This window comes from Neolamprologus brichardi, chromosome 23 (assembly GCF_056152115.1).
Source record: "Neolamprologus brichardi isolate AB-2024 chromosome 23, ASM5615211v1, whole genome shotgun sequence".
Classification (NCBI taxonomy): Eukaryota; Metazoa; Chordata; class Actinopteri; order Cichliformes; family Cichlidae; genus Neolamprologus; species Neolamprologus brichardi.
This window is the reverse complement of record NC_142125.1, coordinates 23,893,068-23,908,651: the sequence shown is the minus strand read 5'-3', so window position 1 is coordinate 23,908,651 and position 15,584 is coordinate 23,893,068.

Below are 15,584 nucleotides of genomic sequence, written 5' to 3'. Positions count from 1 at the left end.
AGTCCCATGAGGTGGTCAATTTCCGTATAGTTTGCACCACAGTTCTTTATCGTGAGAAAATTTCATAACAAGAAAATCCCAGTTTCTGTTTGTGTTTGCCATGTGATGCTACACAGAAAATAACGACGACCAATCTCCAGCAAAAATAAATAAATAAGAAAAGAAAACTCTTTCAATGCAAAGCAGCACCTCTATAGTCTTTATGTTTGGAGCTCATTTGATCAAACGGAGTACAGTTTCTTTTAAAAAGTCCACCTTGAATCTCTCCCTTTTCTCTAAATACTTAAATATAAAGATGATGACTGTACTAAAACTAAAACTAAAAAGATGAGCATTTAAATCACATTTTTGTGTATTTTACATTTTTTTATTGTGCTTCTGACTCTTTTAAGGATTAATTTTAAATTAATTTCCTTCAAAGATGTGTCTATATTAAAGTAATAGAATTATTAATTTATGCTAATGTAAACAGTAATTTGTAATAGAATTAGCTGAGCTAGCCATCGTTCTCTTTTATATTATCATATATATCTACCATCATTTGTTAGTCATTGAAATTAAATTCTGATTCTTCAATTCATCAAATTTATGTACTATTAATAGCTAAATGTTGTATAAATATTAAATCTATTATTTGTAATTATTATTGTACTTTATCTGTTTTTGCTTTAACTACTGGCTGGGTAATAAACTAGCTAACACTTAGCAGAGGCTGTCTGCTTCAGTCAGCTTTATGTGTTTGAAATTTTGCAGTATTTTATATAGAAAATATTTATGAAATTCAGTAAAACATTTAGAAAAAAAATGAGTAATGATGTGAAAACCTCTTTATTGGGTGTCTGAACACAGCAGCATTTTTCCTGAGTACAAAAAACAAAATGGGAAACAACAATTGTGCCCCTTTTAAGCAATATGGCTCATTTGAAAGAACAAATTTAGTATTGTGGTCTAGACAACCCAAAATGTGATGTCGCCATATGTGGACGTCAGGTCCTAGGAGGTTAAACACGTGTCACCATTCATTTGTCAAATGTTGAAAATAAAGTTAAACATTTATCATATTCATGTATTATTAAAACCTTACTATTATAGAAATGTTAATTAACTCAATATTTTTAGTCATTATCTACTAGCTTAACATGGGATTCCCTGAGGCAGCAGCACTTTTTTTCTGTATCAGCTTATAGAGCTAATCCAGTGCTAACTGAGATGGCCTTCCTGACACAATCCCAAAGGGATTTTTCCCTCATCCTGCGGCTTGGCTAATCAACTAATCAATAAAAGACAGAGGTTGGCTTATTTTGCGTTTATGCAGTGTTGGAATAAACTAGAAAAATGAGTTCACAGCTGATAAAACTTACATCAATTCCTTCTTGAGTTTACAACAATCGAGAAAGTCTAGTCCAAAAGAAAAAAGTAAATATTGCACTGATACAATGAAAGTGACATGAATTAGAGAAGTCGCTTATTATATATTATATTATTTACACTCATGACACATTATTAGCAGCCTTGAAGCTGATGGGCTACAGCCTCAGAAGTCCACACTAAATGCCACTCCTGTAACTGTAGGTAGGGTCTAAATTTGACTTTTATAGCAGGAAAGCACTGACCCACCCTGCCTTGTATCAAGCGTTCAGGTTGCTGGTGGTGTAATCGTACGGGTGAACTTTTTGGGCCCATTATTACTAACTGCACATAATTTAAACACCTTTTGATGTAGATTCACATAATGGATGTGCAGTCCTCAAACTATGCAGCAACATGATGTCTGTCATGTCGATATGGACCAAAATCTGTCAGGAATGTTTCCAGCACCTTGTTGAATCTGTGCCATGAAGAATTTAAACTGGTTTGAAGGGAAAAGGGGGTCAAATATCTTACAATAAATATTTATTTATTACAAGCAAGAATCAAATGCTTTGTATCTTTTTTTATACAAAAAAGCAAACACACACAAAAAAGTTAATATTTGCTTTTTTGTTTGTTTTACTTTCAGTTATTCATATTATGGTTTTTATATGATTGCTATAAATAAAATACTTGGACGTTTTGCTAACAAGAATTCTTTTGGTCCTCTGCTAGGAGGCTGCTGTGATTTCACATATAAATTGATATATTACAATATTTATTATATAAAACACAAGTATTAGTAGTAGTTAGTGAAGTACTGGTAAAAATTTACAAAAGATTAACTGCCCCTGTGGAGCCACTGCTGCTAGAAAATTGGCCATATTGAGCAATGTTACCACCAATTATTAAGGACATGTGACTGTGGAGCTCTGAAGTGGCCGTATACCCACAGTGTAGGCCCACACTTAGGGCTACACCTGGGCCTCAAAGCGGACCAAGTGTGTGCAGGCTGAGGTTAATGTTTGGGCCCACTGGGTACATCTGGTGTTCCCTACCATGCTGCCCCACAGAAAACCCACGCCTACCATTAGTGGACCAGCATGGGCATTTACTGCTGTGGATCCACCACAGCTTTTTTTAAGCAGACAGTTGGTTGTGTCTCTTTCACTAATGGATAATTTTCTAGTTTATGAGCACAGTTTGCTGGAAAAACATTTGCCATAATGAAACTGAAGGCCTGTGTTTATATGGCATTTACCCCCACCCTTAACATCATTAGCGCCTCCTGTTACTGTAACATTAACAGTATCTGTGTGCAGAGCAGTGAGAGCGCTGTAGTGTGAACCGGGTGCAGCAGACTACGATATATAAGAGCAGACAGCTGTCATGGTTGGTCTGGCATCAACCCACTGGCTGCGTTCACACAACCTCGCCTCTGTTTACACAAAGTGAGGGCAGAGCAGTGTTACCTGTCCCCAGAGAGCACACCCCTGCTCCTCTATAACCCAAAGTCAAATTCATGAGTCTTATGTTATGATAATTGGGTTGTCTTCTTATTGTAGGGAGGCTTTGGGTGATCGTGATGCTTTATAGTCAAGCAGTTTATCATATTCATGACTGCAGCTGGGCCAAATGGAGGGTAAGTCTTTTAGTCATCTCTACTTTGGAGGTTATGGTTCAGTTATTTAAGGTGTTTATTCCAGTCAAACCTGGGATTCACACAGTTACTGTGTAAAATCACTGTGGTGGGATTACTAGTACAAATGCTGCTTGGTTTAAAGGTTAAGGTTAAATTAAACCCATTTTGACTGAGCAAATATAACCAGCTTTCACAAATCTACATGCATACTGGATATTAGAAGACATACATTTTTGTATATTTGTGTGTATGCAGTATTAGCCTGCTGTTATAAATTTTTTTTTTAATAATCACCTCTGTTCATCTGTTATTATATTCTTTTGTCAAAGTCATCCAGTGACTTAAAGATTACACATGTTTTTACATTTGTAGACAGTATCCACTAATTCTACTTCTACTTACACACAACGACAGAAACACATCACAAATAAATAAAAAATACCAAAAGTGTCAGAAAACACAAACATAACAATAAAAATATTGCAAAATTTTAACAACAACAAAACCACAAACTGAACATATTCAGAAAACACAACACAAAGCAACAACATTTTAAAGAAAACACACAAGAACTACACAACAAAACCGGGCATTTCAGAAACACAACAAAACCAAAACATTAAGATAAGATAAGATAAGACTTTGTTGATCCCACAACGGGGAAATTTTTGCATCACCTCAGCTCAGGTACAGATATCAGAAGGAAATACAAAAATACAAATAAGTACAATCAGTGAAAAAAAGTAAGATAATACACTATATACAATGGTAGCATACACAGTACGTGATTATGGATATGGTTGGAAATATGGAAGACATAAACTATATAGCTTGATATAACTATTGTACCACTACTATTCCTATTTATAGACATGTACACACACACATGTACACACTAAATATACATTTGTATAGATATACAGACATATATACCTGCACATGTCCATACACATGGAAGGTCCATTATGCATGAAGTGGTGACCGTGGATGTTCACAGTGTCCATTAGAGCAACATTTCAGAAACGTAACAAAAAGGAATGAGCAACAAAACACCAGTGACGGAAAGTTTCAGAAAACACAAACCCAACAACAAAAGCACAATACACCACAAAATAACAACCAAATCAAAAGCGTAACAGTTTAGAAAACACGACACTTCAGAAACACACACAGATAACACAGTTTAAAAGAAAACAACAAACCAAAAAAACACAACAATAACAAAACAGAATAAAACAGTTGAACTATGTTTTCTGTGTTATTGCATTTTGCACCTCAGCACCACTGTGTCCAATAAATCATATCAACTTTAATATTCTTACATGTGTAATAATAATCGTAAATGAGGCAGATACATTCTTATTTATAAGGCTTATAAATCTTTCTTGCTGACTTACAGTCTTCAAAAACATGAAGGAAGTTACTGTCCTCATTCCCTTCTGTCTGTCCCAAAAGGTTTGTAATGAAATTAAAAAGAAGGGAATTTTACATTTACAAAACCCGCCTACTGGAATCAGATGCAAAATCCACAAAACCAACTAGTGTTGGTTGTTCTGTTTCTTGGCCAGAGACAAATTGTGACTGAGGTGCTGTAAAAATGTACACTCATGTAAAAATTGTGATTCTTCACCCCTTCCTCTCATAATTTAACCCTGCACGTAATAATAATCTTCTTAAGTGTTACAAATGCCACAAATTCCCTTTATGCTCTTAAACCTTTGATCCTGGAGTTCCTCAGGGAACTGGCCCGGTACCCCTGTGGTTTTAATCTGGAGAACCTTAAAGGTTTCTGTTGGGGCCTTTCATATTTCACAGTGTGCAGGCATGATGGTGTATTTTAAAACATCTTAAGCACATTACGAGCGTGCCGCACACCATTCTGTCTGTATAATCACATTTGAGAACGACATGCATCATTATCAAGGGAGGAAATTAACATTCTCATCCACCGGCCACAATAGTTGGTGCCTTCCAAATTTTGCCAGAGCCTTTCACCATTTCACCAGCCAAATGTGATGTCTGTAAAGCAGTCTCGTTGGGATGGGACGTTACGGGCATGTAGCTGCAGGCTGGTGGTATTTTTCTACCTTTAACAGATTAATGTTTTCAGGCAGTGTTGTTTCTTTCCATTTTATATTGATTGTTGTGAGCTGATCAGAGGAGTAGCAGAGAAAAGCTGAAATGTAATGATTCAGAGTCACATTTTCTGTTCTCTTTGCTGCTTGTGCCATTTAGATATAGCCTGACTATATGGATTAGAGAGCAGACATAGTGCTTATAATGGATATGCACTATTAATCATTAAAAATCAGTTAGAGCAGGCTGCCTGTGAGCTTAGTGTTCTTCAATGGGTTGGTTAATGATGGATTATGGCAGTAATTAACTTGAGATGAGAAAGAAGTGCTTTAAAGAGCCTGCAGAGTGCATAGTGTCACTGAGTGGACTAATTATGACAAAAAACTTGTTTTCCAGATGTATCAACATCTGCGGCCTCCAACAGATGCTGCTGTCAGACGCAGTACATGACCCACATCTGCACAAAAGTGGAATCATCAAAAGGGAATATCTAGTGTATCTACAACATTACCTTAATACATGCCACATTTTAAAGCCTTTTATCCCGCTCTAGTTAAAATATGTCTCTCAGCTTATCTCTCATTTAAGTTTAGTGCAAATTGTTTCTTATTTTCGTAGCTTTGTGTGATTACATTTTGCAAGTTTTTTTGCAAATAAGAGCTTGAAGGATAGCATGGTGGTGACTCAGGGCCTTTCTGTGGGGAGTTTCCATGTTTGCCATGGTGATTTCAAATTGGCTGTGGATTTGAGGCGGATGAAGTTTGACCAGTGTAGGAATCTAATGTTTGAGTGGCTTTTCTAATGCTAATGCTAATACTAATCTGATGTAGTCACCATGCCACCTGTTGGTTTGTAAAGTTCCATCTTAAAGCCTTGAGTTCACCTTTTTATTTGAAAGCTGTAAGAGGCGAGTGGGAGACCTGACTAAGAAACTGAGGGACACTGCAAGCTCATAGTGACTTGGAGAAAAGCTGCTTTCAGCTGCTGCCACAGGTGTAGCTATGTGAGATGGAACCACATATTTGATTTGGCACCAGTTTTTATGCTGGATGACCTTCCTGACACAAACCTTCTCAGGGATTGTGTCTTTTCTGAGAACCAGGGATCTTTTGCATGTTAGGTGATTGTGTCATACTATATTCTAAATAGGAACATTACGTGCAAGACTTAAAACTCATAAAAGCATCAAGAAAAGGCTTACCAGCTTCACGGATCAGGTGCAAAGCATGTTTTTCCTTTGGTTTTCCATTCATTTATGAGCAGAGGACCTGTTGGAAGCGCAAAAAAATTTAACAGTTTCTTTCATCTTAACTTGTGTTATCAAAAACATGACCAAAATTGCTAGAAAAAAATGAAGTCCAGAGGGCAGGAGTGCTCGGTTATATTAGAATGTCTTTTAAGTAATAATCCTACAGTCCTGCAGAAATCTGTGCTTCACAAACGAAATATTGCTTTTTTGATAATCAATCTATCAGTTTATAAAATTCAGGTGGGGGGCCTCAGTCACAGCTTCGATAGGCCAGTTATCCCTGGACAGGTCAGTAGGTCAACAGCCTATCACAGGGCTATCCTAATAATGAATCCACAGCACATTTTAAACTTGAACCTGAGATTTTATTGTAAATGGGGTCTAGTGATGCCAGTGTCTTTTGATGTGGACCCTTGAGTACCCGCTTTAAGAAAATATAATAATATAAAATTATCAAGTGAAGCAATTAACAGACATGCAAAAATAATAATCGACTACTCTTTCAAATGAAATGCTAGTCAAACAGGTAACATAAAGACTGAACAGTCAGTTGTCAGATTACAGGGCTTCTTTGTTCTCGGGATAAAAGGGTCGAGGTTCTGGTTGCATCTAGCAGAGAGACAGGATATGATGTAAGGTGCTTTGCGTGGTGATGTCAGGAAAGGTAAGGCTTTTAAACGTGTGACATGAGTAAACCGTGACATAATTTACTAATTATAAAGCACCTGCAAACAGAAAATGAGATAAGTCATTTATAAAGACTGTACAAGCTGCTTTTAGTTTCCTGCCCTAAAGTTTCCAAAACTCTGTCAGTGCATAAAAGCCCACACCGCCAAAAAACTACGGGTGCTTTTTTTTTCTCAGCAGCTAAACAAACACCTCTGACGTGCAGGAGAAAGTGCAAAAAGATGCAAGCTCTGTAGCTGTGACCTTTCCCCTTGTACAGGCAAACACCTCCACACCGTACTCACAGCAGCCACCACCCTCCCACCTCCCCAGGCACAGCTGCCTGGACTTCAAAGGAGGAAGAGTGGCGCGATGGCAAAGTCGCACTGCAGCACAAAGTTTACCTTCTGTGTCTCCTTTCTCATTTCACTCTTTCCACATTAATGGAAACCGTTAATCTTAGCAAAAGGGGTATTAACTGGTTTGCAGTTTGTTCCATCTGCTGAAGTTTCTCACCTTCGACCTGTACGGCTAGTACTGTTTTTGAGGTTTCGCACAAATGCAATCAGGCTGCAAAATCTTTTGCTGCGCTTGTAATCTTATATCTATGAGATACAAACCAGGTTTCCCCTAAGAGGTCAGTAAATTTAAGGATGGGTGACTGGAGGTGAACATGAGAGACTGCATCACAACACATTTCTGATGTAATCATCTACCCATTCATTCATCAGTTTTCTTAACTATTTATCCGATTCAGGGTCACAAAAGGCCTGTAGCCTATCCCAGCTGTCATTTGGCAGTTTTAATCATGTTAATACTAATTACATACTTCATGGTAATGGGGATGTTCTGCATTTAGAAGGAGACAGACATGTCATTAAAAAGACAAAGACAACACAAAAGAAGCCTGCAAAGTATAAATAGAGAAAGTCTGAAAGTGCTAATCAAAAATAAAATCATAAAAGCAAAGACAAAGAATAGAAGGACAAAATAAACCACATAGTGATGAAAAATGTACAAAGAACAAAATGAAACTTGCTGGAAGTGGAAATATAAAAGTGTTACAACAAGCCAAAACCAGTTTATAAAGAAGTCTTACAAAAAAAGATATAAAATCCAAGAGGACTAAAACAGGTGCCCTGGGGAACTCCTGCCTCTGTTTATGACGTGGCAAAAGCCACTCGATTCACGCTTTTCAACTCACTGCTGATATTTAAAGTTGACCTACTTTCCTTTTTCTCATTTTCTGTCAAAACTGTTCCGTTGGTGGAAGTTTATATTAAACAAGGTCAGCATTTCAAATAACGAATGAGGTCAGTGTGTGCACGCATATTAAGCTTAAGGCTAAAGCTTCAGACCGATCTAAATGGTCAGTTTCACACAGTTTTTTCTAGTCTTGGACCTGCATCATGTCACTGAGAGGAGACATCCTTATGTGTTCCTCTCAGCTCAAATCTTTTCTGTTTGTGGGGCTTCAAACCTAAAAGGAAGGAGCTGGTATATATAGTACTTGCCCAATATAAGATAATTAAGGATTGTTTTGAATTGTGACTCATGCAAAGCTACTCTAGTAGAGTACAGTAAAATTTTACAGCTGGAAATGAGCAGCAATCGAGTAAATATCAACAGAGAAAACAATCAAACAGTAAATTGGTAGTTATTTCTGGAAATTTTATGAATAGTTTTAATGTTAGTGATAGCACTGTTAATAGTAGAAAAAACCCAAAAACTCTTTTATAGGTTTAGCCTATAAAGAAGCAGCATTAGCAGTGGTATTGAACCTCAGTAAGCAAAATACTGCAGTCGTATATCATTGTTTCAGTGACTCTGAGCACTTTTTCTGCTGCTGCTGCTCAAGCAGGACAACAGGGAGACTTTTTGTCCTGGCTGGGATCAATCGCTCCATAGATGACGCCCACCCAGCCAGGCCTCTCTGTGGGCGGCCGGTAGCCCAGCAGCCCAGCAGGCCAGCCCAGTCCAGCCCTGCCTGGGCCCTCCTCCGGCCCCCGCAGCATGCAAGGCCAGCACAGCAGGAGAGCCACGCTTTACATCTGAAAGCTTTCAGCTGGCACTCCAGTGAACTTTAAAGTCACTGAAGGACAGCTTTTCTTTTACTGTGATCTAGTTTCTGCTGAAGGAGGGATCTCTCCCAACCAATCAGATGTGAGGGGGAGAAAGATACAAGGTCTCTGTTAAAAACTCTAATTGCATTTTAGCTTTCAGAGAAGAGAAAAAAAGATACATTAATTAAAGGTACTGCTGCATATTCTTGTGTTCCTATTCTCTACTTTTGTAAATATGTTTATTGGTTCATAAAATAGACTATAAATAAAACAATATAATCATGAAAGACTGAAAGGTCAGTGACATACTTTCAGCAATGGGAAAGGCTGCAGAAGTGTGAAATATGGCTTTAAATGTAACTTTATAGCTTAGAGATTTCCAAGTAATACAGAGCAAAATTTCCAGAAAACTGGCCAAAGAAAATCTAAAGGTCCCTTCACTACCATGCTGTTAATATATACCATACGAAAGACGTCACCATCCTGTCATCACCAATTTGACCATAATCATCTTTTTAAAAGTAGATATGATGAGTGAGGGTGGAGCTGGGAAACAGAGAAACCCGACCTGATGAAAGTTACACTTGTGCAGTTATTAAATATTGTATTTAATAAAGTTAAATATGCAATATGCAAACGCCTTTTAAGTGATGTTTGAAATTATCACCATGCTGTCTTGTTTTTGTATCATGTCAGTTTTTACAATCTTGCACGTTGTCTCTTCACAGTCATCTCACAACACGTTGGAAAGTTTTGATGGAAACACTTGTTGCCTATGGTTGGAAAGACGCATTGCTTCTGTATTTGCATTGTTTTTTGCACTATTAATTCTATTCAATTTTATTTATATAGCGCCAAATCACAACAAATGTCGCCTCAAGGCGACACTATTAAACTTTACCAAAGTCAACAACCCTTCCATCACACACACACACACACACACACACACACGGCAGTGAATCAAAGCTGCTATATTTTTTTGTTTGTTTGCAAAAACCTGTTCTTTACTGACCTAGGATCGTCAAACAGCAGCTAAGTATCCACCGATCTGTCTGCTCACATTAGAATCGGGTTGGGTGTTGCCAGGTTGTAAGTGTGTAGACTGGAAATTAATGGTAGCATTAGATGAACACAGAAAACTCACTAATTCTCTTTTATAATTATTGATAATAAAGTGTGAGGGTGTTACGTCCCCACATAAAATCTAGGCGATGAGAGTGGGGGACAGTAACAGTTGGATCTGGGTTGAAATGAAAAGAACACCAGGCAGAGGTAGTTAACACAAAATATATCTTTATTATAATCAATTACCTCAATAATCATATAAATAGTAACAAAGAGAGACAGCACCGCTGCTTTCATGATAAATCAGGTCAACCCAAAGAGCTAGTGACCACTTCAACAAAGAAAACAACTATAAGCCTTCAACAGAAAAAGACAGCAACGCTGCTATTAACAATAACCAGGCAGGCCAAACAAAATAATGGAGGCCGCCGTCACTTAAGGGAAACCACCGCTCAGTTAAGAACTACTCACAAAGAGCCACGCACGGTGGGGCTGGTCACACACAGCAGGCCTTTTCCATACCTAGACCAGTCTCACACACTGACCAGCACAGAGGAAGACCAGCAGAAGCCTCTCCGACCAGCACAGAGGAAGACCAGCAGAAGCCTCTCCGACCAGCACAGAGGAAGACCAGCAGAAGCCTCTCCCACCTCCACACTGCTCTTCTCCAGCTTATATCACCTCTGAGGGTAATTGGTGGTAAATGAGGGCAGATGAGCAGCAGGTGTGTCCTAAAAGGAGAAGGCAGGGGCAGAGAGAGACAGGGGAGGGGCAATAAAGGAGGAGGAGAGGGAGAGGACAACACCACGCCCACACACTCCCACAGCCTCACAGGATGTAACAGAGGGTCACATACAGAAGAATGGAAATGGTCTTAAAGTGGCAGGTATGAAATCTTTTGCATCCACAGAGTCTCATCTCCTCATGACTATTAGAAATAATACAGCTTTAAAGCTCTACAGTGTCAGCTTCACTTTTCAGACCCGGGAGTTATGTCCATCTTTTATACACAGACTGAAAATGCTTAAAAACGATTTCACTCATAAAATGCTTAAAAACGATTTCACTCATAGTTTGGGAACTCCTACATGATTTTTTTTAAGATTTCTCGCTTATGCCGGCTTTAATGTTCATTCGTTCTTTTATTTTCTGATGTTCACACTCAAAATCTCAGAGTTGCTTGTAAAAATGTTTATTCTTCAACACAAAACTCTTTTCTTTTTAGAAATGTAGCTTTGATTCATAATGAAAAACACATTTTAGGTCTTGGAACATAAAAAAAACTGCAGCAGAAAAACTTTGTATTCGATGCACCTTGCTGACACTGAACTGATCATCTGTTAGTGGATGAAAACAGTAAGAGAATAGGTGAAGGTTAAAATTAAACATGCAACATATAGACATTTAAATGGCCTTTCCTTGCAGTGCCATAAAAGTGTAAACTTTTATAAATGAGTCATTTATATAGAGAACCATAGAGGCGGAAAAAAATTTAAATTCTGTTTCATATAGTTTTTATAGTTTGTTTAAAAAAATGTGCAGGAGGAAAAAGCCACAAAGCAAGTGACTGGAACATTTAACAGTTCAGTCTTTTACGCAGAACAAGCTTCTTTTCCTGGGTGACAAGCTTTACAATCTAACAACAACAAGGAGTTTTAAATGGGTAATTTAGGCGTCTGGTTACAGCTGACTCTTTGATTCAGAGTGGCTCCTAATGAGGAAGACATTACAGTGAGCATTCCTGGAGCACCAACGTCACAACCAACAAGCAGCGGGCACATTTGCATTTACATTTTAGTCATTCGCTGCTCCTCTACCGAACAGAAAGCAGATTAAATGTACTGATCCCCCACAGTCAGGACGTTCCCATTTACATTTGCATTTTACTCACTTAGCTGGAGCTCTTTTACCTGGAGCAACTTCCAGTAAGTAACTCTGCTTTACTTCCTAGATCATTGATATGACAAGGAAACAGTGACAGGCAGAACCCTGAAGCCGGGGACGCTGGAAGCTGAATTTCTGTGGAAAATATAAAGATGACCATAAATTGATTTATTTTTTTTTTTGAAAATATTTTTATTGAAAAAAGAAAACAACAGTACTCGCAGTTACCAAAATACAATCAACCTTTCTTCATTTTTCTAAGTAAATAAACTTATATATATATATATATGAAAAAAAAAAACCCAACGCATTCTAAAAGAAAGACCCCTCCCCCCCCGTCCCACACAGATCAACACAACCATCAAACATATTAGAGGAATATAACAGTAGCAGAAGTACATTTAAACAGGCAATACCTCTAGACTAGCAAAATAAGAGATAAAGGGTTGCCACTTGTGAAAAAATTTGGCTGTGCAACCTCTCAACGTATATTTAATTTTTTCAAGTTTTAAAAAAAACATGACATCTTTAAGCCACCGGGAAACAGTAGGATACTTAACAGACTTCCAATGCAACAATATTAGACGTCTGGCTAATAGGGATGTGAAGGCTATAATATCCTTTTGTGTGGAATCAAGTGTAAGTGAGCGAACAGGAATCCCAAATACAGCAATCAGAGGACAAGGACGAAGAGTTACCCCAAGAACAGTTGACATAATAGCAAAATACCCTGTCCAGAAACCTTGTAGATCAGGACATAGAAAAAACATGTGGCTAAGGTGACAAGGAGAACCATGGCATATATCACATTTATTTTCCACTTCTGGATACAACTCAGAAAGTCTAGACTTAGAGAAATGCACCCTGTGTATGACCTTAAATTGAATAAGTCCAAGACGAGCACAGGAGGTGGAAGATCGTACCCTCGCTATAGCCTGTTCCCAAGACTGCTCATGTATTTGAATTCCTAGTTCTCCTTCCCACGTACACTTAAGCTTAACATTAGAGTGGTTACTAAAAGACCATAAATTGATTTATGATGCAGAACTGAGAAAGGGGCTGGATTTTACACCTACAGTGTCCCACCTCTGCAGGTTCAGGACAAAAATGGACAAAGACCTAAGTATCTGATGCAGCTGGAGGAGACTTTTGCAGCTGTAGTACATATTCAATTTAATTTTATTTAAATAGTGCAAAATCACAACAACAATTGCCTCAAGGCACTTTATATTGTAAGGTAAAGACCCTACAATAATACAGAGAAAACACCAACAGTCATAGCAAGCACTTTGGCAAAAGTGGAAAGGAAAGACTCCCTTATAGGAATTAAATATAGTATATTAAATATTATAGTGTATTTATTTATACTATATAACCGTTATTTACTATATAACTATTTATATAGTTAATTATGAAGAGTTTTAATGAACTACCTGAAATAAGTGAGGTCACCTTGGGCAGAGTCCCGTTTTTTAAGCTATTGTCGGCATTACTTGATGTCTTCAGACGGACAAAAACAACCACAGAAAAACTAACAATAACGTCAAGGAGGTGAAAAATGATGGCAAACCGGTATAAGAGAGAAGGATGGCACTCAACAGCTCTTGAAAAGAAATTCAGAGAATTTGGCAAAGGCAGCGGTTGTCCTGGTTCTGTCCTCAAAGAGTCAGTTGCCTTCTTGGATTGAGGGTAGAGGTTCACCAGTTTCAGGTGTGCAGTGGCAGAGATATCAACTTGTTAATGTAGTAAAGTTAACTGTCTTGGCTAGTAAAAGGAAACTGTATTCATTGTATTTTAGTATCATGTTTGTTCTCGTGCGAGGAGCAAGAGTTGTTGAATGTGCTGAGCTTGAGTGATATTTTGAAATTTAGATCTATAAGTGTCGGACAAAAAGGTTTTTTTTTAGGGCAAAGTTAGGCCTCAGTCATACAGGCTAGTCTGGTCGGTGACTAGCTTGCAATTAGCATCCGCTATGGACAAATTTGACTGGTTGGTGAGTCTTTCCTGAAGTTTGCTGGGAGTCACTATGACAGTGTTAATGCTAATGCTTCATTCACACAGTCTTAGAGGCTGGCAGTCATAACCTGTTAGGGAAAAGTGCCCATTCTCCCAGGAGTTGGTGAGTGGTTGCTGGTTTTTGCTGGTAGTTGCTAATATCAAATAGATTGCAAAGAGGTATATGGTGCTGCATGGAAAACCTCATGATTGCAAGGTTGCTAGCAGATTAGCACAGTTGCAAGTAGTGCAAAACAAACAACTTGCTAAGCACCAGTGAAACTCTAAAGATTGCAGTGCAAACCAGAAATGTAGAACATTTTTCTTCAAAGTAAAGATGAACGTTCTGAAATTTGTTGGCGGCAGCAGTAAGGTGCAACTTTTGCATTAAAAGGCAACATTTCACACTTGCGGTTTGTGTTGTATTATTTCAAGCTTCCCTGACACACAGAGAGTAAACACCGAGTGTTTGCAAATAAGCCAGCTTCTCCCATGCAAAAATGTGACCACAGCAATCTGCTAGCAACCAAAGCCATCACAAGGAGGTTTTTGGTGCAGCTCCTTCCTCTTCGACCAGTGTCACTCAGTGATAATAAGCAACTTCCAGCAACCACTTGCCACTGGTTGGACTGTTTTCATATCTTGTTGAACAGGACTTCAAAGTTACTCGCCATAAACATCATTACCTGGTTTGCTGACAAATATTTGCTTCTCAAAGGATTTTGGTCTTATCCACACCTTATAAGTAAAACACAGGATCTTCTGCATGTAGACTTCTGCACTGAAATCTGTCGCGATGTTGGTTTTTCTAGAGCCAGGAGTGCCCAGACGATAATGTGATTTGCTAAAATACTGGGTAATGCTAGCAAGTTTGGTTAGCAAGCTGAATGCATAAACAGTATGAGTGCATCACACAGACACAGATATGTGCTAAATTAAAGTTCAACTGAACAAACGTCAAACAGAAAACTGATTAAACAGAAGTGTGAGATGGTCGAAAATTTACTCGTGTTATATTTTAGGAAGCAAGGAGCAGACGACTGAGTTTATTAAACTCCACCGAGACAACTGGTGACGCAAATCTGAAGGTTAGACTGTCCCATTTCACAGCCTCGCACTTCCGGCCTTCTCGGATTTTGAAGGACCCGGCCCACGTGGACCGCGAAGGCCAGGTCCTTAGAAGGACACAGCCTAGGAGTTGGGCATAGCTTATGTGGTGTGACTCACTGTTAAAGCCAACCTCAAGTGGACTTTAGAAGAACTGCAGCTTAGAACAACATGACTAAATTGAAACAATGACTCAACCCAGTTTATATGTATTTGCATCTGCTCTCATCTAGATCAATCAGACCTAAGGTGCAAATATACAACTTTCTAACACACTAAATGTTCAGACCTTCACCATACTTAACCATAAATCCCACCACAGTTTCCATGCACATACGAGATTTCCAACACATTTCTGAACGGTACCATTTTTTAATGCTTTCATATTCAACATGCATGCGCATTTAAAACTCTAAAACCACGAACACTTCTGACCAGTTTAGACATTAACAGCATTTGTTTGCAGCAGTCAGCTTTCTGTGCAGCC